Source organism: Chroicocephalus ridibundus, chromosome 5 (genome assembly GCF_963924245.1).
Source record: "Chroicocephalus ridibundus chromosome 5, bChrRid1.1, whole genome shotgun sequence".
Lineage (NCBI taxonomy): Eukaryota > Metazoa > Chordata > Aves > Charadriiformes > Laridae > Chroicocephalus > Chroicocephalus ridibundus.
Window position 1 is genome coordinate 11,879,611 of NC_086288.1, and position 25,158 is coordinate 11,904,768.

At 41.0% G+C, this 25,158-nt stretch overlaps 1 protein-coding gene across 2 annotated transcripts in view; it reads left to right on the forward strand.

The window, feature by feature from the left end:
* The first annotated feature begins 19,466 nt into the window (after nt 1-19,466).
* INPP4B (inositol polyphosphate-4-phosphatase type II B) overlaps nt 19,467-25,158 on the forward strand; it is a 329,605-nt gene continuing 323,913 nt past the window's right edge. For both annotated transcript variants that reach the window (XM_063335598.1, XM_063335597.1), the window contains exon 1: nt 19,467-19,513. The gene's annotated coding sequence lies outside the window, so the exon portion shown is untranslated. The remainder of the gene's footprint in view (nt 19,514-25,158) is intronic.

A 25,158-nucleotide genomic window follows, 5' to 3' on the forward strand; every position in this document is an offset into this window, starting at 1 on the left:
TTTGATCAAGGCACTGACCTGAGAGTAAGCACAGGTTCATGTCTTTGCTCTGCCACAGACTTCCTGCCTTCACATCTGCTGTCTCTGTGCTGTACTTTTTACTTTGTTTTCTATGTACTGAGAAAGACAGCATTTAAACTGCATGCTGCTTGGGATGGGGCAGTCTCTGTCTTCTGCAGAGAAGTGGCTAGTTCAGTGAAGGCTCGACCCTGTGGTATCGTGTCACAATGGTAATGCTGCACAGGTTGGCAGAAGCATATCTCAAGCGAAACGTTTCTGAATTTGGCATCTTTGCAAGAGTGAGCCACAGTTTCACTGCACAACACAACTGCTCAGAAGTTTTTCAAAGATTTTTCTGTTGGAAAGAGCTGACTGAAGTGAATTAAAACATTGCAGGACAATGTATCAACCTCATCACATTCTTTAAGGTGCTTTAATGAAAACATTTTGCTGTGGAAGGGACAAAAGAATTTCCTTCAAATTTACCGCTTACTCTTTTGCACCCTTAAAGAGAAGTTTGAGTCTTATCAGCTCTAAGTATTTTATAATATGTTGGTTCATGAAAAATAGGGAGCTTTTTGACATTTTGCCTTGACTTGTATTTAAAACAAATATAAAAAATCTTTGAATTTCCTCTCTAACGTATGTCCTACTTTTCAACCAACGCTACTGCATAGTGTCCACTGAGATCACCATTTTAATAAAAATGCCTTCAAAGCATTAATTCCACTGTTATTAATTCAAAGAACCTCTCAGAAATTCAGTATTCATAAAAGAAAAATCTTCTTTGGCTCACCGATATATAAATGTAATCCTTCTAATACAGCAGCACTGAATAATAAGGAGCGAAAAGCTACAGATCTAATTACTGGGCATCACTGGCTCAGGAGTCATAAAAACCTTGACTCTGAATAAACAACCCAGACTTCTATTATTAAAGTATAACAATTACTTCTTGTAGCAAACAAACCCTGTATCTTCTTATGATAAAGAAATGCATCTTTATGAAAAGATTAAATCATCTGATTATGTAACAGCATATTTGTGGCCTAAAAATGTCCAACCAGAACCAGTCCTGCTATCACTGATCTTTACACTGAATTCTAATCAGGGTATGGTAATGAGAAAAGGAGAAGAGAGCTGTCCCTCAATGCAGTTTGAGAGACAGGGCTTGCTGACTTTCCTCCAGGGAAAGGAAATTTCAGACATTTTATGCCCTGCTCCACAACTGTCTGTCTGAGAAAAAGATGTGTAGGGTGGTGTTTTCAAAAGTGCTCATCATCTGGCTGCTTTCAGTAGACTCAGCAGACTCAGCTCTTTCAGGGGAAACTGAGCTGGACCACTGATAAGAGCTTTCTGAAGCCCTTCCTTCCTCTGCTGTCCATGGACCAAATCACTCCTTCCCATAGCAGAATGAAAAAAGAAACGATTACAGGAAAGAAATATCTAGATTGCTCCTTTGCATTATTTCTTTTTGTTGTTTTTGGAATTGTAACATGCAGGAAAAGAGTTTGCGTCATTAACCTAAGAAGCAAATGACTGAAGTGGTGTTTTCCCTCAGAACCAATGGTGGATGTAAGGAGAAGCCGTGTCTCACAAGCCTCTTGGAGTTTTCTAAACATTCAGTTTAGGGTGATTGAGTTGATGCAGTCCACCTGGGTTTCCAGAAGATTTTGGGTTATGTATAAAGTCTCTTAATGAAACCATGCAACAATGGCATAAGGGGAAAGATCTTTGCGTGGGTAAAAAATTATTTAACAACTGTTATCAGGGGATAGGAGTAAGTGAATGATTTGGCAGGGGAGAGAGCCGGTGGAGAGTTTTGCGGGATCAATGGTGAGACTCTGTGTCTAGTAGAGACAAACTGTGTCTACTAGTGACACTCACTAGAATGAGATCTTGAGTTTGTAACAGACAGTCTTATGAAAATTTCTGGTCAGTGCCCAACTGCAGTCAAAAAAAGTTAATCTAGAATTAGAAATTGTGAGGAAAAGAACTGAGCACATAACAGAGAACCATTTCCCACCTTTGAATACGACACGCTGTTCTGGTCCCTGCGTTTCAAAGGATGTAGGAGAACTGGAAAGGTTCATAAAATGTCAACAAGCTTGTCAAAGTTATTGGAACAACTCCAGTTGAAGGCAGGATTAAATAGATGGGAATCCTTCAGACTGAAAAAAGAGATGCCTGAGGTATGTAAACCAATGAGTGACATGACAGAGTGGATACTGATTGATTGTTCACAGTTTCTTCCACTACAAGAACAAAAAGGCATCAAATAGAACAAAGAGAAGACAAATTCAAAACAAAGGAGATGGTTTTCATGCAATCGGTAACAGGCCTGCTCAGTGCCCAGGAACCAAGTCTGGTTCAGGAATCGCCTGAGCTGCCAAAGGCTGAAGGGTAGGAGAGACACAGGAGGACCATGTATGTTCATCGTGTTCCTCAGGCATCCACGTTTGACCTTGGGTGGAAACAGAATACTAGATTAACTGGATCTTTTGTCCAATCCTGTATGGCTTTCTTAAGTTCTTCTGTAATATTATATCAGTAACAGGTCAAAGCAATTTCTTGTTGCAGGCCATGCTATGTTTGGAGGTTCAAGCCAAACCTATACTGAGAACAATATGAATCTCAAAGCCGTTCTGAAGCTCCTCTGGCTAAAATATATATCCAGAGCAATTCACAGAGAAATCTTTGTCTAGCAAACAAAGCAAATAAACCCTGGCATGTCATCTTGTGCCTTGGAGAGTTTCTGACAGACCAATATTGAATTAAAATGCTTAGCCACAATTTGCTAATCATACGAAGTTTCTGCATACTTTGACCCCACATAATAGATAGAGATAATACAGTAGAGACCATGCTGTAATTTGTAAATCTTCCTGTGTCTTGGCAACAGGACCGAATATCCCAAGTCACAGATTTGTAGCAATAGGATGCATGCAATAAAATTGTAACAGTTAACATTTAGGTCTGGATTGTTGATTACTGTGAAGCCGCTTTATACATCAATGGCACTATAATGGGGGAATTAAAGTAAGTTACCCTTTTACATCCATTTAAGTCTCTTTTATGCTGCCAGAGCAATGTAAAATGGTCTTAGAGTAGTGAGCAGCAGGCTGTTTCAGTTTAAATCTGCCGTTGTTCGAGAGAGGTAGTCCCTGCCCATTTTATTTCAGACGGGAAAAAAGTACGAGTGAAATGGTAGGAGAATAAACTTGTCACTGATGTGGCCCATAAATGTGTGCTGCAGAGCGACTTCCTTGATCTTAGGTGACAAAGAAGAACAAGTTGAAACAAATGACACAGAAAAATGTTCTTTAGATTTGAGCTGTTTCAACAATAATTTGTTGTCCATCAGACTCATGAGGCTTAACTAATGCTTTGTGAACTATATCAAGTAGGATATCCTTTTTCTTCAAATATCTTTTCCAGTTGATTAGCCTGTAACTACAGTGTCTCTTGGGTAAGCTACAAATTCTAGAAGCCCTAATAAACTGACTAACCAGTAATCTGTTCCCACGGCCACGCTGCTTTCACTTTTGTAATTCAGGGGGGTTATTCCTGTCAGTATAATTTTAATATAAAAAGAGTTGATTATTCCCCACCAGCTCTGTATTTCACCTCCTGATGTAAATTTTAAAATTAGTGTGGTACTACATGTATCAGCTGAATTCTGCATTGAAAACCAGGCCTCCCCTTGTAATGACTCCACCAGGCCAGCACAATAGAGGTAACCAACAGAGTTGCTTTTTACACATTTTTGTCTGGTTTTAGTTTTTAGATATATGTTGTTAAAAGATATTCATTAGCTGAGAAATATAAAACGTCTTTTTTACTGTGACATAGGTGTGCAGTACCATTTTTTGTGGGCTTTTGGGAAAGCAAATAACAAGAACTTACCTCTAACTGCAGTAGGCTATCAACATAAAAATCAAGCCTTGCCTTAGCAGTTCTTCATCCTACCATGGTGTGCAACAATAGGCAAAGCTTTTAGCCTGCAGAGACTAAGCGGAAAGTAATTCTCATATATAAGATACAGGCACTTTCATTATCATTAGCAAGCATGCTGGATTATTCATGAAAGCCCCACTTACAGATATAAGCAGACATTTGCCATTTATTCCTTAGTGTAATTTAACTCAACACATCACTTTTTATGTTAACCTTGTGGAAAGTATTTTGATCTTAATTGGGTTTTTTATTAACACATTACTAAAACTCTGTATCCATTTGCACCTACCCATCTAGCACTGGGTTGCAGAGGCATCCATCAGGGACAATGTATAAATGCCTATTTTGTGGGAAATCTTGCAAGGATTACCTAAATGAGGAGTCTGGATTTAGCTGGAAGTGTGTAGGGAGGACAGGCTCTATAGGGCCACCCCCCTTCAGCAGAGACTGGGGAAACTGTGACACCCAGCTTGCAAACACTGCTCCAGACAAAAGAGCTGAACTGGCTGAAAAAGCATGTTTTATAGGAAAGGAAGTGTTACTGTCAGACACCATTCCTTCCCAGGCTCCTCCTTCCACAGCACTCCTCTCCCTGCTTCCTTGGGACTTCTCAGGAAGTCGCAGTGCAGAGCTGTGTCCTGCCACCGCTGCTCCTGGTCCTCTGCTACGGTGCCACTGATCCCCTGCATGTCCAGGGGAGGATGAACAAGGTGAGGCACTACTTAGCATGACAAAGGATGGCAAAATTTGCCTCCTTGTCCTATGATCTCATCTCCAAAGAACAGGTTGAACAAACTGGTCTTTATGTAGTCATTTATGTCATTTTAATTAAGCATGGTCAAGTTACAACATACCAGTAAATGTTTAGCTGAAGAGCAAATAAAAGGAATACTTCATAGCAAACTTACCTTGTTTATTTCGATGGGACCAGGAAGGAACAGAGACATTAGAGGAAAATGATTTGCCTAGTTTTTATGTTAAAGAGGCAAAAATATATTTACCTCTTTGAATTATGGTCAGTGAGGCAGCGGTAAAATGAAGTGTTGTCTATACTTGAAATCTGGTGGTTTGTGGTAAGGCAGGCAGAAGTGGGTCATTTCTATTTTGCCAAATTAGAGGAAGACTCACTCTGTTGACTGGCATTTTTCCTTGACTACACAACTGCATGTAGTTATATGTCTGTTTTTTTCCTATTCATAATATGTAACGATAACTCAAATCAAACAAAATGCACTAAAAAGTTTACACCGTTAAAGTGATAATAATCAACTAGAAATGTTCTGCTTAGCATTGGTCTGCTCAGCACCATTAATGGGTACATACTTCAAGATGGTTGGATGTATATTTTTTGAGTTTTATTTCTTCATTACTGAAAAATAACTTCATTTCTAAAGAAATTAAATAGAATGCCCTAGAAATTGCTCTAACAAAACATTTATTCCCACTAAAGAGTCGTGTTATTTCTATGAGATTTTTGACTTGTATTATACACTACAATTCTCTATTAAACTGTACAGTATGTATAAAAATAATACCCCAGGGAAGTTTTTAATAGTTTATTATTCCATGAACCTTTTCCATAAAATGCTTTATTATTTTTTACACACTTCCTCTCACCTCTCCTCTTCTTGATTGTTCTGCCTAGTCCCATATCTCTTCACTATTCTAATAAATGCCAGTCACATCAAAAAGCCAGATAAATCAACGAAATCATCAATTTAGAGCAGAACGAAAAATGGTGCTGTAGAAATATGCCTCAACAAGAGGCAGTGAAGGTTTGACTAGGCTGTTGTGAAGGGAAAAGCAGCTTCTTGGACGTGGTTCTTCACCTGGTAACTAGAATGATCTCTGTATAACAGCCTTATTTTCTTCACTTTCTATTCTTCCTTGTCTTGGCTCCTACGCTGAAACTGTTATTGTGGCAATAACAGACATTTATGTTGTTTGCGCTATCATCCAAATGTGTGACATGATTAGCGTGCTTGCAACACGACAATATTACAATGTTGTTTATGGCAACTGCTGGCTGGGAAATCGTGTAGAAGGGAGGGACACCCCACACTGCAGTACAGCTCGCACCGAAGCTGAACAAGCTGCTGTGCTCCTCCTTCATGGGGGACAGAAGATCAGTTGCTTTCTCTCTCAGCTTGTTTCTCTCCGAACTTCTTTTTGGATTTTCCTTGAAAATCCGATGAGGAGAAAATAAGAACAGTTGAAGTGGCATATATAAACATTGCATTTCATCTTGAAATGGTAAATCCTGCATGCTTGAATGTGAAGCAATAAATATGCCCAGGCTGAACATTTTGATAGACTCGCATTCACGGTAATGCAGGGAAACCAAGACGGGTTTCATGTTATTTCAGATTTTTGAAAGGAATTATAAATATTTCCTACAGCCATTATGCCATCATCTTATATGGGCCAAAATTGGGCCATCATCAAAGGTAGCATTTCTGCTCAGTTATGGGTATTTTAAATCCCTGCCAATATTTCTGAACATCCACAAATATAATTAAAATAGGTATTTCAGTCCAGCCACCAGGTGCAGGAGATGACAATTGGTTTTTCCCTAAATCCACCATTTATAAAAAAAGAAAATTGTCTTTCTTTACAAGCTGGTTTTGCTGTAACACTACATATCAGAGATTTTAGACTACTACTTTATCTGGAGATGGTTTGTTTTTCTTGCATTTTTAGGAGTTTTGCTTGATTGGTAAATAAAGGAACTTCAGGAATGTATTTCTTATTTTATTGGAATGTACACATAGTGATTCGATTGCCTGGATATATTGCACCACAGAATGCAATAAATATTTTTCATATGCATACTACCTGATCTCACAGACTGGAAAATGGCATAAACAAAACGTCAGGTGAGAAAAATGCTAGAATGCGTGTACCCAATCAGCGACTACAGGTTTAATTTCAAAGAAACATTTTGACATGTTTCCTGACATTTTAACCTTTTTATTATTACACTATTACCTTTGTTAACAGCACTGTAGTGGCATGTGGATTTATCCGAGTACCATTTCCAAACAGCAGACTTGTTTACTACTGTTCTATACACCATTTCTTCTAGAAATCCTAAAGTAAGAGGAATAAATGCCTCAGTGCCGATCAGAGTAGATTACATCTGTGCTGAAATGCATAAACTTGGTATCTAAATCAACACTACCATGTTTTGATAGTATTTCATGTTATGATAGCTTTTTGTATTCTCTTTTCCAACAAACATAGTTACAGAAATTGTACTCAGAGATTTAAAGCATCCTATTACATTTTATACAAAGTTTAACAGCACAGTAACTAAGCCTATAGTCTCAGGGAGGAATCCCTTGATAAGACTATGGTCATTGTTTTAATCTTCCATCTCCTTGGTTTATAACAAGTTTTGTCACAAGGAAAATATCGTGCACCAGAATGCATCTGGCAAGAAAGTGAAGATGCTGTTGCCAATAGCTGTTCAGGTAATAAATGTCAATGCTAAATGAAGGACTGCAACACCTAGAAGAGCATCAGATCTTATTGTGCTTCTCAGTCCTTGCTCAGATTATCTCTGCAGTCATATCACTTTCCCAAATTTTGATATGATTGCCTTAATGTCAGCTATACAAAGGAAAGTTTCAATCTACATGAAAAATAAACATTTGAACAGTGAATGGCAAGAAGCCCTGACATACTTCCACCTTCCTTCATGAAATCTGTTGTCTTATACTTCAGCTCTCCTTGCTTTCTAAGATTTAATATGAAAATGAGCATGAAAAGAAATCCATTTCTGCAGGTGTAATCAAGAGAGACGGCATTCAGCAGTTTCCTTTAGAAAGTAAAGCGCTGGTGGCAGCACGCGATAGACTCAAGCTCTTGGAGACTCATTACTGGTAGCAATTTCATAGGCTTTTTCCTTGTACACTGCTGTCCTACTCTCACCTCTAATTGTGAAATGCTTGTTCATTCTCTGTCTTTTAACCCCTGCCCTTGTTAAGGAGAGGAAAATGAATGGCTAACTTAGAAGTAGCATTGTGGTATAAATGTTATCCAGTATATATGTTTCCTTTCTAGCCAGTTTCACATGCAGGTTAATTTTGTTCTTCAAGCCACAAGGGACACCCTGTCTTTTGCTGGCATGTTGGAGCCTATTCTGCATGTCCTCTGAGCATGGCAGAGGTGAACCAGCTCTGACTCAAGGACTCTGTTTAATCTATACCCATTATTTCTTACATCCAATAAATGCTTGGAAAAAATTTCTCATCTGGGGGGATTATTTCCACCTAAAGGAGAATTTGTCTCCAAATACATAATATACAAACCCAGAATTCCATAGTTCCAACATAGTTTTTTCTTTGCCATTGTTTCTTCTCCATTTTTTTTTTCTTTCTTCATTTAAAGTAAATTGAAAGCAACCTCCTCGGGCAGACCACTATTTGGACACAAAAGGCAGGAAAGGTAAAGCATATGTATATCCTGGAATGAGATTTTTGGGAAACCCTAAAGAAAATCAGTATTTGCCCCAATATACATTGCAGTAGGAATATAAGTATTCTATGAGAACCTGAATTTCTTTCGACTGAAAGAAAGAAGAAGGAAACGTCCCCCAGATTCCCGTGGCAAAGGTTGCTGGGCAATCACCCAGTGGAAGCCAGCGTTTGCTTCACCTCTTTTACTCTACCCTTTCATTCCCCACAAAATGTTTTGAGGTTGACTTGAAGGATTATTGTCTCTCCACAAAACTGCCCCTGTGCCCTGTGCAGCACAGGCTTTTCTCCTCCCTTGGCCCCAACATCCTAGCAACATCAAACCCTCTAACAGGGGCTGCTCGTACGAGCTCTGAATAACGCTAGAGAAAAGACAAGGTAGCCACAACACTTGTCACACTGGCCTGAGGGTGGAGGAGCAATGGAGCATTTGCCTCTGATTTGCTGCCCACCCCCATCCTTCCTTCTCAGCTCATCTCTCGCTCCTTCCCCAGCCCACACCGCAGCGTTAGGCGACTTGGTTCACGTTTCCTGAGGTTCTGCTGTGTAATTTTAACAAGAAATGCTAAAGGTGCAAGGTAAATCCCGCCTGTGATTGGTTGGCAGGCAGTTACGTAGACATCTCTTATAGTGTGGGTGAATCCTGCTCTCAGTCAGATGCTGTAGTTTCAGAATAGTTCAGCTGGATCCAACAGAATTTTTCTGAATTTGTCTCAGGAAAAAAAAAGTAAACAGGCTCTGACACAATGTATGAAATGTAGATAACTTAAAACTTCTATAAGAAGCTGTATTTTGTGTTTCTTTTCTTGCTTGACTTACAAGCAATATATGTGTACCCCAGTTAATCTCACTTTGTCCCTAAAAATAACAGGGAGGAAGTGGTTACAGAGTTATTTTACATATTAACACCATCTACACTTGCTAAAATATTTTTCCAGGAGCATGTGATGTGCTTTTATAACTCTAAAGTTAACATCAACTTAGCAACTAATGTTAGTTAACTAGTAAAAGAGACAAAAAAAAAAATAAAATGCATGAATGCAAACATTGTATTGTAATGGATTTTTACTTTTAATGTGGAAGTAAGTTACCTTTTATTAAGTAGCCTTTACAAAAATAGTGGTAGACAGTTAATTAACCCTGAAACAATTGAAAGAGTATTTATTCTGAAGACATTTTTCTATAGGCAGTCAACCAAGCAAATTAACACACTCTGGAGTTACTGTTACGTACCTACTAAATATATATTTTTTTGAGAATGAACAAGAAAAAATGTTTCTCTCTAACTAGATGTGCTATATAGCTATCTGCTCTATGTGGACACAGAATCCTTTATTTTTCATGATATCAGCAAGATATTAGAATGTTTGCAGACAAATACATGAAGCATAGAGCTAAATATTCTTATTGTTGAGCTGCAGAAAGAGGTCCTAAAACTTCATGAGAGTAACTCTGCTAAATTCAGTGGGATACTGCATTGCATGTATCAAGATGACCTAGATAAAACTCAGGAAGGAGCAGGGTGTAGTTCTTGAAATCAATCTACTGCTAACCAGAGAAGATGAGAGATATTAATTCCTGATAAAAATGGGCTTGACTTCTCACGTGACCTGACACATGACTTAAATTATTTTAAATATGTTCATCTGAAAATTAAGAATAATAATACTTTGCTCTTGTGTAGACTTTGTTGGTTGAGGATATTAACTTGTGCTAAGTGCCTCAATTAAGGCCAATCTGTCCTAGGTATGGAGAGTGAAACAGGCAACAGTCTGAGAAAGACTCAAAGAAAATATGGTTCCTTCCTAAGCTTTGTGACCCGTTTTAGGCCAGCAATTTCATATGATGCCACTGTCTCCTAAGCTCTTTGAGGCAATCTACTGCCCTGCGGCACACAAAGGAAAAGAGTTTCCCCCTGACACTTCCCCAAAAGTAATGAATTCTTCTTGGTCAAAATAAGGGACATAAGGCAAAATGCTTTTTTATACCCTGAATGGCACACAAGTGCTGAAAGGTCAGTTATAGCCTGGGCCCAAATCTAACGGTAGCTTGTAAGGTCAGTGAGGGAGATTATAGCTATTTTACAAGTAGGTCAGATCCAGACAAATTAAATGAAACTCTCAAAATTATGCAGCAGGTCTGTGACAACGCTGGAACTAAAACCCACTGTCCTCACCATCAATCACCAAGTACTAATTATTTCCATTTATTTCATTTATTTTACAACGCAAGGCAGATACTCTTTCCAAACACCGTGGAAGAAACAGACCTTGGCCAGCAGAATGTACAGCCCACTTTAAGCAGTGAACATCATTAGCTCTTAGCCAGTCGATTCATGTTACATACAAGTTCCTACAGGACAGACAGGGTCAAAATCCAAAATATATCAAAGATCAGGAGATGAGAAGTGAGGGGCATAATCAGCTAGGCATATATTAAGCTCTCCAAAATATTCTTTGTATTAGTGTTTTAAATTGCAGTACAGTGAAAAGAATAGACCATTAAGCGGTGATGATTTTAGATTAAGCATTTAATTTAGCCTAAGACAGGCTGCAATATCATACACAGACAAGAGACTGCTATTTTTGAATGGCATCAAATTGTGAATTGAACCACGCTGGGTAGGAAAACGCTGCAAAGGGTTTTGGAAGTGATTGCTCATCTAGGTAGTAAAATATATCCTTTTTAAAGTCCTGCTGTGACCAGTATAAAAAGATCAGGGGTGAAAGTCTGCATGTGGTCTGCCAACATGTAGGAAACGGAAGGAAAATCATTGTCCAACACAGGCCTGGGTGCCTTGCAGGTACATGAATAAGCCAACACAAAATGGTGATAGAAAGTTATGCTACAAGTAAAACTTCTCAGAAATCAAGACGGCTGTGATTTAAGTGTTAGCTGATTAGAACAGGGGCTAGCAAATTTTCAAACAAGGGGTGTTAGAACTGTATTTTTCTGTCTTAAATTAGAGGAAAAGTGTGACAGCAGGAGCTCAGTAAGACCAAGAGGAGGTTTCCTCTTCAAGAGATGAGATGTTGCCAATTAGCTGACTGGTGGCATCTTACCTCTGTGGCAGACAGACAGGAGCTCCCTGCTTCTGGAATTCCCATGGAGCTGTGAGCCAGCCCCTCTTTCAGATGTCTCCCTTGAGATGCCGTACCTGCATCAGCCAGCAACGTGCTATTCGAACCTGCTTGCTCGCTGACTTGAACACTGGATATATCTTATGAGTCCTTGATTTCGCCTGTCAGTATTTGATGTAGTTAATCTACTTTTGTTGTCAATGACATTCCCTTTGATACACGGATGAAATACGGTGAGAGAAAAATGCATGCTGGAAGCTTTACGTTAGTTTATCTGAGTGAGTTCCCCAGTGGTTACTCTGCAGGGATGTGAGGGGGTTGGAGTGTCGTGGCACAGGGCATGAGGTTTGCCCACAGCTCTAAGGTTTTGTCATTATACGTGTCAGAAATTCAGCCAGGAGCCGTGAAATTTACCACCTCAGGCTTTATTTATATGCACCATGCCCTGGGAAAATGGTCAAGGTCTATGTTAAAGGCAAAAATTGCTTCAGAAATCTGCTGCTCAACAAGGTAATGGACTTGCACAAAGCACTCCCTCTGTTATCAGCTCCACCTGGCATGCAGGCCGGGACCGCTTTCCAGAGCAAGAGGGAATGGTCAGTAAATGGAAGAAAATGCAACTTGTAAACAGTATTTTTCTATTTGCATTCACACCTTATTTCTGAACATTCTTCTCAAGCTCTAGAAACCTGCTTTTATATGGAAGAGTATCTATTAAAGCTTCAGCTTAGATTATTTTGTTTAGTTTTCAAGTGTTTCGTTTTCTTTAGACAAGTGTGGTATCTTGTTGTGCTCCTCTTGCTATCAATTTGCAGGGTATGCATTAGAGGATATATGTATGCAGCTGTAAAAAGAAATACATATTAAATGAGAACGGAGTTCACATAATCATTTTATCAAGCTACCGATGATAAGGTATCCTATCATCACGCTACTTCAATCTGGCAGGCATTTGTGAATTTTCAGTTTTTTAGATGTTGCTCATCTTCAACCAGCTGCCACAAATGGAGCCAAAATCTATTTCAAAGGAGGGTGTGAACTACTGTGTGAACTACTCCACCAAAAGCACTGGAAAGCTCTAAGGGCTTGGTTTTCTATCGCATCAAACCTCTTATTTTTAACCATGCAAAGTTAAAAAAAAAGAATTCCATCATGGTTTGAGAGAAAGTTGTCTTCAATATAATGTGATATAAATAATTACCCCAGTGGAGGGCAATGCAAATGTGAACTCAACTCTTTTCTGCCAATTTGTCCCTTTGGAAAATGAGAGAATTGGGAACAGCTGGCCATTGGCAGGGCCACTCTTCTTGTAGGCATTGCTATCCTAGAGGACAGTTTTGTCTCTGAATGGTGAGGCAAGGGAACATGGGATTAAATTTAGCATAAAACCAAATTCCCATGAGTTTTTGGCAGAATTTTAAAGGAGAAGATTTTTACTCTTTTTGTAAGTAGGGGATGGTTATGGTTCTAACAATGAAACTGGTTGTGGGGAAATAAAAAGTACCATGAAACTGCATTTAAAGCCATAAGAATGAGGTTGGGTTTGGGTTTTTTTTTGTGAAATTTTCTTGACAGCTAATTTTGTTTTCTGGTGGACATCAACACAACACTTTAAAATAGCTCTGTTCTGGCATTGTACAAACATTCCTTGAAATTTAGCCTATGTAGGGAATGTGAAAAAAGCAATGGCGAAGCCTTGTTAGCAAGTAGGGAATCATGTATTGCTTCCATTTTAGCTTGTCTGATGACTTTATTGTTTTAGACAGTAAACTAAGTGCTGGCTTGGCCTTTCACCTTCTGTCCCAAACAAGTATTGCTGAAAGATGCTGAAGTATTTTTGCCTTCTGAGATAAAATAGAGCAGTGTGATTTTTTGGCAGAGGTTAAGTGTGCAACATCCAGTAACAGCGTATTTGGCCTGAAAGATGGCATACAGTACTAGTAGACCTAATAAAAACTGTGGCTTCTGCCCTGCGTAGAAGTCAGTAAAAAGATCCCTAAAGTCTACAGAGTTTGTACTAATGGAACTGGACCAATAATTTAATCACTGATCTTGATAATTTAAAGCCTTCCATGCCATGTAGTCATTCATGTTGGTGCAAAGTGAGCAGAAAACTGCTGCAGCCTCCACAGTCTTTAATTCAGGATCTGCATATGTCTATGTCTGTCTTGCCTGGCAAATCTCATCCAGATTGGGCCTGGGCACACAACAGCATTGTTGTCAGAGTGGCCAGAGCATGTGATACGGTGGTTATACAAGCTTTATGAGAGGCTACCTGACGCAGAGGCTATTACAATAAAGTCACTCCATTATCATTTTTTGAACAATAGAGTGGGCTTATGCTGTTCAGCATTTTGTGTCATAATAGTTCCAAGGTCATATTAGTAATAAAATCACATTTGCTGTCCTTTGGAACTCTGGTTTTATGTAAACTTTGCCCAGTAGTAGGTGATGAAACTCAGAGAAACTGCTATTGAAAAAGAGAACAATAATAGTGCAATAGTGCTTTGTCTGGGTTTCTAAGACTGACTTTTTCCTGACAGTGGGGCAAAAAGTGAAATTACTGTTCAGATTGGCATTGATGATAAATATTTGCATGATATATCCAACGCACAGAAAAACATTTGAGTTGGGTCTGTTTGTTACAATCATTCCCTACTTGTAAAACAAACACAACAAACATTGCCAAAGTGTAAGGGAAAGAAATCTATCTGCCTTTCAGCAGGAGGTGCAATCTACTCAGCACAAGACTTCATTTTGGTTTGGGATTTTTTATTATTTACACTACCACCCATCTCTCATTTGGTACACAGTATGATACTATCTCTGCAGTCGTTTTCTCCAGCAGTTCTGTATTGGTTTTCCTCATTGTCTTTTGATGAAAAGTCTGTGATCATTTCAGATAACTGAAGAAGTGTTTTCCTGTGACATTGCTTTCTTGAGTCTTTTGTAGTATGGTATTTATCTCAATTTCACTTTCACCTCTGTTACATTAGTTATACAGCTCTTTCTCTGGCGGGTGTTGATCCTGCAAGTTGTTTTATGTTGGCAGTGGCCTGCACAAGCCCCGTTGGAGCCACTGGGCATGATTGATTGCCCACGCAGAGCAACCTGTGAAGTCAAGACTTGGACTTGTTCAGTAAAGCATGGCTATCAGTCCCCTCACAGGACCTAGTTCACTATCTTCTTGCTTCTTTTGCAGTCATTCTGTAGCTGCACTGTAATATGTATATTGGGTATAAATCACGATTCAATTAGCAGGGTAACTTTTTGCACATATTTGTCATTAGTGTAAGTAACAAAGTGTGAGGCACTGAGAGCCAAACTCTAGTTCACAGTCACTGATTCTGTTTGTTAAGAGCCTGACATAGTTCACAGACTTCAATTTTGTGCAGTAATCTACAGTGACGCTGTTATGCAGGAGGCTGTAGCAGTCAAGTTCAGTCCTGCTTAGGATGTGTTTTTGCTGATTTTCATTTGGTGCTTTAGGTTTTGTCTCAGTGCCAAAGCATCCTTTGGTTTCAGGCAGGGTTGTTGGTTCCACAATGAGGAGGACAGCAGCTTTAAGGGGAAGGAGTGATCAGCCACTGATACAGGAACAGTTTATGCTCTCATTAGGATTTAATTTTTGATTCCCTAGTTCCTTGCAGTTAAAAAGCAGGTATAAATCGAATATTTTTTGCTGTATTGTGGTTAGTATGGAGAAGCAATGCAATTATGCTATGCAGTCATTTGTACTAACTGTCCTGAGAACACGCAGCCCTGGAGTTTTACCCTAGCTGTGCCTTCAAAGATGTTTCGGTGCTTGGGAATACAGAATACTTTAGATCCTTTTCAGTCCCGCTTTGATACTGAGCCTAAATTGAACTACTCTGGCTGACACAGCCCTGCTTCCTAACAAGGTTAGCGTGGCAGACCCAATTGCGTTTGGTGTATGTTAACTCCTGTCCCTTGGTAACCTGTTATACAGAATGCTGATTAAAGGTAACACAAAAGAGCTTTGTGAAAACAAACCATTTTTATCTCTCGAAATGTACTCTGAGCAAAGGCCTATAACAATAAAGATTTGCATTTTCTCTTGCTTAAACCTTTGCCTTTCCTTGAAAGTTTAGTAAACTCCTATCAACCTGCGATTTCCCCCTGTGCACTGGGAGACTCAGATAGCTTGCTAGAGCTTCTCCATCAGAGTGGCTCTACTCCAGCTGCTGACAGGCCATTAAATCCTACTTCTTTTTCTCATCCTCAAGTTCTTTAATGGTTTAATGTTCTCTTTGATCCCGGGCCTTGGCCTGGAAATTATAAACCTTGCTTGCCAGACTGAATCTGGGTAGCAGAGCAGGGATATTCTCCAATAGCTCCATGTGCTGTTCCCTTGGGAAGTCTTAAGCCTGTCACAGTTTAATTTATTGTTTGTTCCCTCCCTTATCTTCTTATCCTCACCTTTTTCACTAAGTGAGAGGCTCTTGATTTGACTTGAGAGTCAAACAGAATAGTAACACACCAGGAAGCTTAGATATACTTAATATTTATAAGGTGGAATATAGGAGGTCATACGTAGAAGTTGGGGAGATTGCAGAAAAGGAGATTTTAAAGAAAGAGGCATATTGATTTGGAAAATGTTGGGAAATACCAGTAAGTAAGTGAGCAACAGGAAAAAACTGCCCCAGTAGGTGTTTCATTTTAATTTTTCTCCTGGTACTACAGTCTGTTAAAGCCCAGGCTTCAGATGCTACTTTCCATATACCAGAATAAGTTGAATTATGCAGCCAAATACTTTGTCAGGTTGGTGTCTCATCTTCTAATGGCTCAAGTCTGCATTGCTTTTTTGAGAATGCTTTTATAGCTTGTCTGATGCTTTCTGATACATTTATTATGAAGCACAGATATATGTAGGCTAAAATTTTCAAGCCTGAGTGAATGCAGTTAGAAACCCTAAATCCATATCTAGGCACTTAAAGAAATGTGATTTTCAGAGCCAGGGAGTATTGAAACACATTTGAAATATCTTTGAGCTCAGTAGTTTTGAACATCAGATGACATTTTTTCTGCTTAAGTGTAATTTCAAGCTCTGAAAATTTTTACTGTATGATGAAAGAGAGTTTTAGACTATATATCCATTTTAAAACATTTCAGAGGGGGATAAAATTCTGATTATCTTATCTTTTTTTCCATACTGACATATGGTAAATTTCTGAACAGGCATCCTCCAGTAACATCTTGCATCTTAACATAAGAGTAATCTAAAATTGAGCCTTTTTCCTTCCTGTGGTCTGCAGTGTGACCGGCTGTACAACAAAGCATTGCCCAAGAAAAAGTCTACTTCAACATGATACTTCTGATAACTGCTCCTGGTATGTTCGGTGCTATACGTATTTAAGGTTTCATTACTGAAATAAGTAAGCAGGCGCTCTCACAGCAATTCCTTCCAAATTTAACAGGACGTCAATTTTACAGACTTTGTCCTCAGTTCTGAACACATCTAAGAGCTTGGGATTGCTTTCATTTGAAAAATAACTGCAGACTAAACCTGAGTAGTAGTCAGCTCTTTAAGGGAGCAGAGAGACAGAACTGCCTTAAGCTACTGAATTACATCTAGCTCAGTTTTGCAAGTTCCCTGTTCACAAGCTGGATTTTCATTGGTGGCACTCTGGTATCGATTCCTATGCTGGCAGGATCTTTTCTGCTATGTGTTATGCTACGGAACATTAAAAATTGAACAAGAAGGAAGATTATGAAGAAATTCCTGTAGTGAGAAGCATAATATTGTTCATGAGAGATACTCGAGAGACTCATCTCTTAATTTAAAAGTCAGTTTTCCTTCATTACAATGGTTTGTTCAATATGAGCCTGATTCTGCAAACATTTATGCATGAACAGCTTTACATAAATGGGTAGTTCCATCAAGCTAGGTTTTTGTGTATTACTTCTGTTTAATTGTTTGGATGAGGCTAAATCTCTCTCTTTTGTGCCTTGGAGTTTTCCTTCCAATTTTTACCTAGCTTATAATGTAAGTATTTGTTTAGCTCCCCTCTGCTCCCAACTTTGTCTCTCTGTATAACTTTGTTTTGACCTCAAACTCTTGAAGCTAAATCGATCTTGCTTTGCACAGATCATTGTCAGGCTTTGTCCTGGTATGCTGTAGATGACTGCAGTAATTAAAATATAGGAAACCCTAAAATCCAACCCTGTAACACATGATATTGAGTAGGCTAAAGTAGCTATCTAATTTGTATTAACTTCAGTTGTTTGTGTATGGTGGCGTAGGAGTTGCTTACGCAGCTCAAATCCCAGACGGTGTCCCGCTATAACGCACAAGTAGTCTCAATAGGATTAATTGAAGTTTGAAATAGTGGGATTTATCTAACTGCGAGCGAAATAAAAAACTGGATTATATGAAGATTATTATCAAGTGAGTAAGATGCATTAGATATTACTTGTCTTAATTCCTCTGTTGCCTTACACACTAAACCAATTTTCAGACAATGTCCCAGAGATGCAGCACTTACTAGCTGAGCTTCGTGCAGGCTGAGGGTCAGCTCTGCCATCAGGGCCTCTTGAGGTGGCTTTCGTGAGGAAACTGGATTGACTACGCAGAGCCCAGCACAGCTTTGATGCAAAGTCATTTATTTACAAGGAGCAAAGCACAAGAGGTCACCGCCTTGCCTCAATGGGGCCTGTTCCTGGGCTCTGCCCTGTGCCTGCGGTGCTGGGAGGAGGGGGCTGTGGCTCCCTCTGGGCCAAAGGCCAGCTTTATGGAGGTCAGGCGAAGAGAGTTGGGGTTGTTCAGCCTGGAGAAGAGAAGGCTCTGGGAAGACCTTACAGTCTCTTCCCTAAAGAGGGCCTACAGGAAAGACAGGGAGGGACTCTTTATCAGGGAGTGTAGTGACAGGACAAGGGGTAACGGTTTTAAACTGAAGGAGGGTAGATTTAGATTAGATATCAAGAAGAAATTTTTCACTGTGAGGGTGGTGAGACACTGGCACAGGCTGCCCAGAGAAGCTGTGGATGCCCCATCCCTGGAGGTGTTCAAGAGATGGGCCTGGTCTAGTGGGAGGTGTCCCTGCCCAGGGCAGAGGGTTGGAACTAGGTGACCTTTAAGGTCCCTTCCAACTTAAATCGTTCTATGATTCAATGCTTATTAGCACTTCCTGGAGCGCTCCCACCCCCCTCGCTGACAGGACGGGGCTTCCCTCATCCCCTGCCCCCCAAACTTTTGAAGCTCAGAGGGAGCCGGTCCGGAGCCTCCTGGGGACCACCTATTTCAGCTCCAAGAAGGGGAAGTGACTAACGTTTCCCCCCGGTCATGCTGCGCTCCCCTGAGGAACCGTGCCCAGTGAGGGGCTTGTCACCCCAGGAGGGACCCCCCGTCTCGTCCCGCCGTCCCCTCGGGCCGGGCGGGCTCCCGCCACGGCCTCCCAGCTCCCGGCAGAGGCGGCCGCGGAGGCCGGGCTCCCTCTGGGCGGCAGGAGGTGAATGGCAAGCGGCGGCTTCTCCCTCCCACACCCCAGTGTCGGTCTCGCCTCCTCCAGCAGCAGCAGCAGCGGGTCACCTCTGCGCGGCTCAGCCCCGCCGCGCTGCCTGCCCGCCGCAGGGCTACCAGAGAGACGGAGGCAGCCGCCGGCTCTCCCTTCCTCGCCGCGGGCTGACCGGCGCTACCTGCGGGGCCACCGCCGAGCCGCCGCCGGGCTCCGGTGACATTGGGAGGAGACTCGTCCGAGGGCGGCGCCGGGGGAGCGGGAGCGCCTGTGCCCGCGGCTAGCGCCAGCCAGCCGCAACTCGCCCTCCCGGTGGCGGCGGGCGGGCGCGCGGGCTCGGCTCTGGCTGCCCGGCGCGGCTGCCGGGGCGCTCAGCCCTTCATTTCCTCTCGCCGTCGCGCTGCTGGAGGCTCCGGACTATAAATAGCAAGCTCGCCAGCCACCGAACGACACACGCACGCACCGGGGGAAAGTGTCGCGCCGGTCGCCCCGCCGGGCGGGCGGTCGCCCCGCCGCCAGCCAGGTAAGCGCCGCTCGGGGCCGGCGGGCGGGCCGCGGGGGCTCATTCCGCTGGCGGGGGTTTCGTTTCCTTATTTCCCCGGCGGCTCCGGCGCGTCAGGAGAGATTAAAAGCCGGGACTCTGTTCCGCCAAAGTCCCTCCCTTTTATTCCCTTATCAAGTTTCTTAAGGTTATACAGCCCGCGAGGGGTGCGCAGCCCCGGCAGAAGGCTAAGTCGCTCTCGTCGGGGTCCGCCGCAGCCCGGCGATCCGGCCCGGGGTGCGCTGAGGGCGGCTGCCGCTCTCCCGCCTCCGGGGCGGGCTCCGCGCCCCCTCGGGGCCGGGGCTGAGGGAAGGGAGGCGGCCCGGCCGCCCTGGGGAACCCCCGCCCAGCCCAGCCTGCAGCTGCCGCCGCTCTCCGGGCATCAGCGAGGGGCGCGGAGGGTCCCGGGCTGCCGGGAAAACTTCCAGCTGGGACCTGCTGGGGATTTCTCCCGCTTTCCCCCGGCGGCGGCGTTGCCTGACGGGGAGCTCAGTGCCCGCGGTGCCGGGCCGCCCCCCCGCCCAGCGGCAGCAGGGGCTCCTCTGAGGGGGCGTTTGTGGGGGGGGCTGCAGGACCTTATTTGCAAGGTTTTTCTGTCATGTTTGAAAGTCGGGGGTACTTGGCTGATGAGGCGGGCGGCAGGCTCCGTAGGTGCCGCCAAGGGGTTAATTCGGTAGCGTAATTGAGCTATAGGGTACCCATCCCCATCTTGCAAACAACCGCGGCTGCTGAAATGTGATGGAAACCACAAGAAAGGTATTATATATAATTACAAGTTGTGTAGAGTTGTAACTTGAAATTGTATCAGCCAGGGAAGGGGGGATGGGGGATGATATTTAATTTCTGAACTGTGTTCAAGTGGAGCTCTGTTTTCTGTTTCCCAAAATGACATTCAGATTTTGAAGCATGGATGGCAGAGCTTGTGCTATCTGCTTGCCTGGTCCCCAAATCGAACCCGGTGCCTTATCTGGAATAAAAATAATAGGATGAAGTCTTTGTGGAGCTATATCTTCATCTGATGCGTAATTATGGTTCCATTTCTCTTCCTTGCCAGAAGAAATTTACTTGTTTATTTACCCATTAATGATGTGTTAAAATAGATATCCTAAAATCAGTCCATATATATACCGTTTAAATCTGGCTTTGAGTCTCAAAAACGAGACTAATTTTCAGTCTTCACTGGTTTACAGACACTCTCTATCTCTATTTAAAGGATGTCTACATCGCAAGAATGATGGGGGAAAATGTCTGTTTCTCGGTCTGTATCAAAGCAAGAGTTTATGTAAATAATCGGTTACTAACAAATCTTCTTATATTTGGATAAGTATTTATAAGTGTGAAGCCTTTAAAAAGGCAGTGTTTCAGCCATTTGATTATTTTTTTTAAGTGTTATTTTTACTTTACTTGATTAAATTTGAATTAGCTTTAAAGCCCTGCGGTATCTTAGGTTTTTTTGTCCTGCGAACCTGTATATCGGATAGGGTTTGTGCATGCAAGTCCTCATTACTGTAACTATCCATGCAGGACTGAATGCTGTTTACTTCACATATTCTGATAATTCCACTAAAATTAAGATACAAGCCACAAGATTAATATGGTCAGAAATTAGCCCCGTGAGATTTTTACAGCCCTGATCACATTAGTGGGAGCATGTGGCGGTGTTACTACTTCAGAGCCCTATTTTTGCTTTTTTTCCTCTGCTTTCTGACAGTTTCTACAGTGCTCAAGATAAGATTAAATCTTTCTTTAAAATGAAGCTTTTCTTTTACTGGCTCTTTTGGACTACTTAAAGCTTCAAGTTCCAGTTCTCCATGGGTTCCTCAAACCTTGCAAGTGCTCCTGATCTCTCTTTTGCTCTGGTTTCTCTGGAGAGACTTATCTGTGAGGCTGCCTTAGTTCTTTTTGATCAAAGAGTTCTGTCTTCCTCAGGCTAAGGTATATCAGTTTGAGCAGGTGTATCCAGGTGCCTCCTACAGATCCTCCCTTATGACTGTCTCCTTATCTTCTGATCCGACCTGAAGATTTCACAACATCAAGTGAAGGTTTTGTGAATCAAAATGCATGGTTAATACTGTGCTTGCATCTGGAAGCACCTGGTCTACTGTACTACAAGGAGATAAAAAAACCCCACAAATCCACCAAAATCAAACCACCAAAAAAACCCAGGAGTAGATCACCTGCCTGGAGCATTGAAGTCAGTCTGTGGAGGACAGTGCTGCTGGTTGGCAGTAAAGAGTGGAGGCTGCGAGATAGTTTGCAGGTGAAGTAATTGTTTGAATAGGCCTAGGCCTGAATTCACTATGAATTTTGAGGAACAGTAGTGGGATTGATATGTCTGCTGAATTATTTAGCTTGTTATGGATGTGTATTTTTAGCATATGACTCCTGCAGAGAAATACAAAAACAATACTTTTTGGATTTATGTAACTGATTTACAGGAGAAAGTAAGAAAGTTTGCTAAGTGAGACAAACTGAAAGGCGGACGATTACTTCCAACATTAATGTTTCTTCAAAATTTATGATAACTTGAACTAGCATTCTTAAACACTTGGGCAGTTAGCAATGTTTCTCTCCCTAATTTATATTTTCATAACCTTTCTTGTATGCCAAATGCTCTGACTGATAGAAATTTTTAGGAAGGGCTAGTTGTGTTTGGCTTATAAAATTTTTTGCGTTACATCAATATTTTGTTGTTACCATTGATGAATGGCGAATGTTATTTATCACACTTTTGAGGAAGGATTCCTTCTTCCGAAGTAATCTGGACCGATATAAATCAAATTCTATGAAATACTTTTCCTTGTTTTTTTAAAATGGAAATCTAACTTCATGTGTCAAAACATGGTGTGGACGGAAGGCTGAAATGTTATTTGGGGAGAGTTGGCAGTCCTGGCCTCACCAAGCCTTTGGTCTTTTCCTACTACTTACCCAGGGTTTAGGAGTCCTCCCCACGCTTCCTAATTTCACCTGTAAATCTGGCAGTCTGGCTGCAATTTTGTCCCAGATTCTCCATCTCATTATTTAGGAGCAGTCACAGTTGATTTTACTCTTGCAGCCCTTAAGAATTTTTTTTATTTTTTTTAAAAGGAATGCCTAATTCTTACTTAATGCTTCCAGGTAAGGATCTGGTCAGTTAGCTTATCAGGCTCTCCTGTCTGTGGATAGTTGATCTCTTACAGAAAACCTGAGACAAACCTTGAAAGGCCAGCTGGATTGTGCAAGGTTTGAGGGCGGTGGTGCTGGACTCTAGCTCGTAGATGCCTTCACAGTGATAGAGGATTTTAATTAAAAAGACTTGCTTGTCTTAATACAAAATCGACGCTGGCAATGCTAAAAAGGAGTTAAGGTTTGTGAATTTTAGTTTCCTGCTCTTTGGAAGACTATGTTAACTGCTTGCCAGCTGAGTATTAAGAAGTGGAAAAACTATAAATTAATGATGGAGGATTCTTCAGTATATTTTCCCCATAACCTGCAAAGGTAGATTCAGTTAATTTGTTCAGGTCAGTAGCAGAGCGTTTCAGGGAAGAGGTGTTTTTCCCATTTCTTCTGTCATCATAAGTTATCTAAAGATGGGCAGAATCTCAAACAGCAAATCAGATTTATACAATGCATTTTACTATGAAAATTGCTGTTAGGAGACAGGATATATTGTCTGTCTTCCAAGTCTTGTATACCTTTTTGGCAAGGTATAATGAGACAACATACTGAAAAGTGAAGTGGGCATCTTATGCTGTACACAATACGTTTATTAATTTGCCTTTTAAGAGGGAGTGAATAGAACAAATTGTATTTGCTTACTCTGTAGGTTTTTCAAGTTTACAATGATAAAGCTTGCTTACACATTTCAGCAATGGGTTTTAAATTGTTTGATGTCAATGTCTTTAGTGGCACTATTTAAAAATGTAGAATTATTTCTGCTTCTAAGGTGTTTGAGATCAAAGTTTTATAGAACTTACTACCCTTCTGAATCCAGAAGAGACTGGGCATGACAGTTTTTCCATTTACAGTAGTTTCAACTCTGTAGTTGCATGGGAGGTTTCAACACTGATTTCCATAGGTTAGGATGCTAATAGGCTTTTTGCCTCACTCTGACAAACTAAGCCTCTTCCTGTTTGTCAGTGAATTTGCCCCACAGGTTCCTTTAGATTATTCTTAATGTTGAAGAAGGCTCTATCTAATGAAAATATGGAAGACAACACAAGCTAATGGTGCTTACTTGACATAGTACGGTGTCAAAGTTGTTAAATGTGATGCTGTTTATCAAGTTCATTTCTTGTTAGGCTGAGTTTGTGCTCTGCTACTATGTGCCATGACATTAAAAATCAAATCCATCTGTATTTTTTTGGTGGATTTTTTTTGTTTTGGTGTATGTCCTGTTTCTATGAAATTTCACGCTATGCTTGTGACCTCAGAGAAAATTTATCGTCAGTACAGTAATAAAGTCTGTCTGGGCTAAGACTGTCTGGGGAGCATTTTCTCTTAAACTTAACATTTATACATAACTAAAACACTTCCACGTTTATCAATTTCTTTCATTCTCTTAGCTGTACACTTGTCAATAGGAGTTTCTTGCTTGCTGCAAAAATGCTAATTTGGCAAATAGTGCCAAATACGAGGCACTAAAAAGACTCCCTTTTTATTGTAATTGTAAGAGGTGGATGTCTAATGGACAATTAAGAGGGAGAAAATCTTGTGGGAAATAAGCTCTTATTGTATTTTGACAGTTTCTCATGTACCATCAGGTTTTTGTATTGTTTGTTTATTTATAAACTATGATATTAGCACATTATAGCAATGCTAGTAAGATGCACCGAACCTAGGGTGCATATTTCTGTTATGAAAATGTCTCAAAAACATGAAAATGGGTATAAAAGTCTAGGCGCTAAGTGCGACTTGGTATCTTGTGTATTTACTGCTGTGCAAATGGAGCATTAAGCAGAATGCATCAACACTTTGGTATTGTACAGTGTTTCTATTACAGCAGTAACATCACTGCTCTGCCTGGATTTTGTTTGCTTTGTGTATGTGTAAATGGCTAAAGAAAACGGGTATCAGTAGATCTGAGTTTCATAGGATGAAATTATTTTCTCTGCTATAGTGACATAATTTTGGAATATATCGCTTGAATGGGTTATTCCAGTTTGTACTGTAAATGAGAACAGAATTTGGTACAAAGAGTAGGAGATACTGTATTTGACGTTCAGAGTAACGTCAGTCTACTATTTTTATAGTTTTAAAAATATACTTTTGGTTGATGAGATGATCTTTAATTTTTCAAATTAATAATCTAAAAGTTGGAGTGTGTATGAAAAGTGCCTTTTTGCTTTAGCCAAGTAAGTGTGTGGGTTGAGTATTTCTTCCCCCCCCCGCCCCCCGCCAAAAGGCAGCTATATCTGGAATTCCTGTGTTACTGTTTGTCATGACACACAATTTGTGTGGCTTTTGTGGAACGGCCAAGTGGAGTAGCTGCTCTGTATTAGCTGGAAAAGATAAAGATGGCAATGTTGCTTCTGTGGGGGAAGTTGATCGTAAAGCAAACTTTCCTGTGGTCCTGCACAGGAGCAGTGTGATCAGGCTGATCAGCCAGTGATCTAGTCACTAAACCTTGAAATAAAGATAGAGGATGT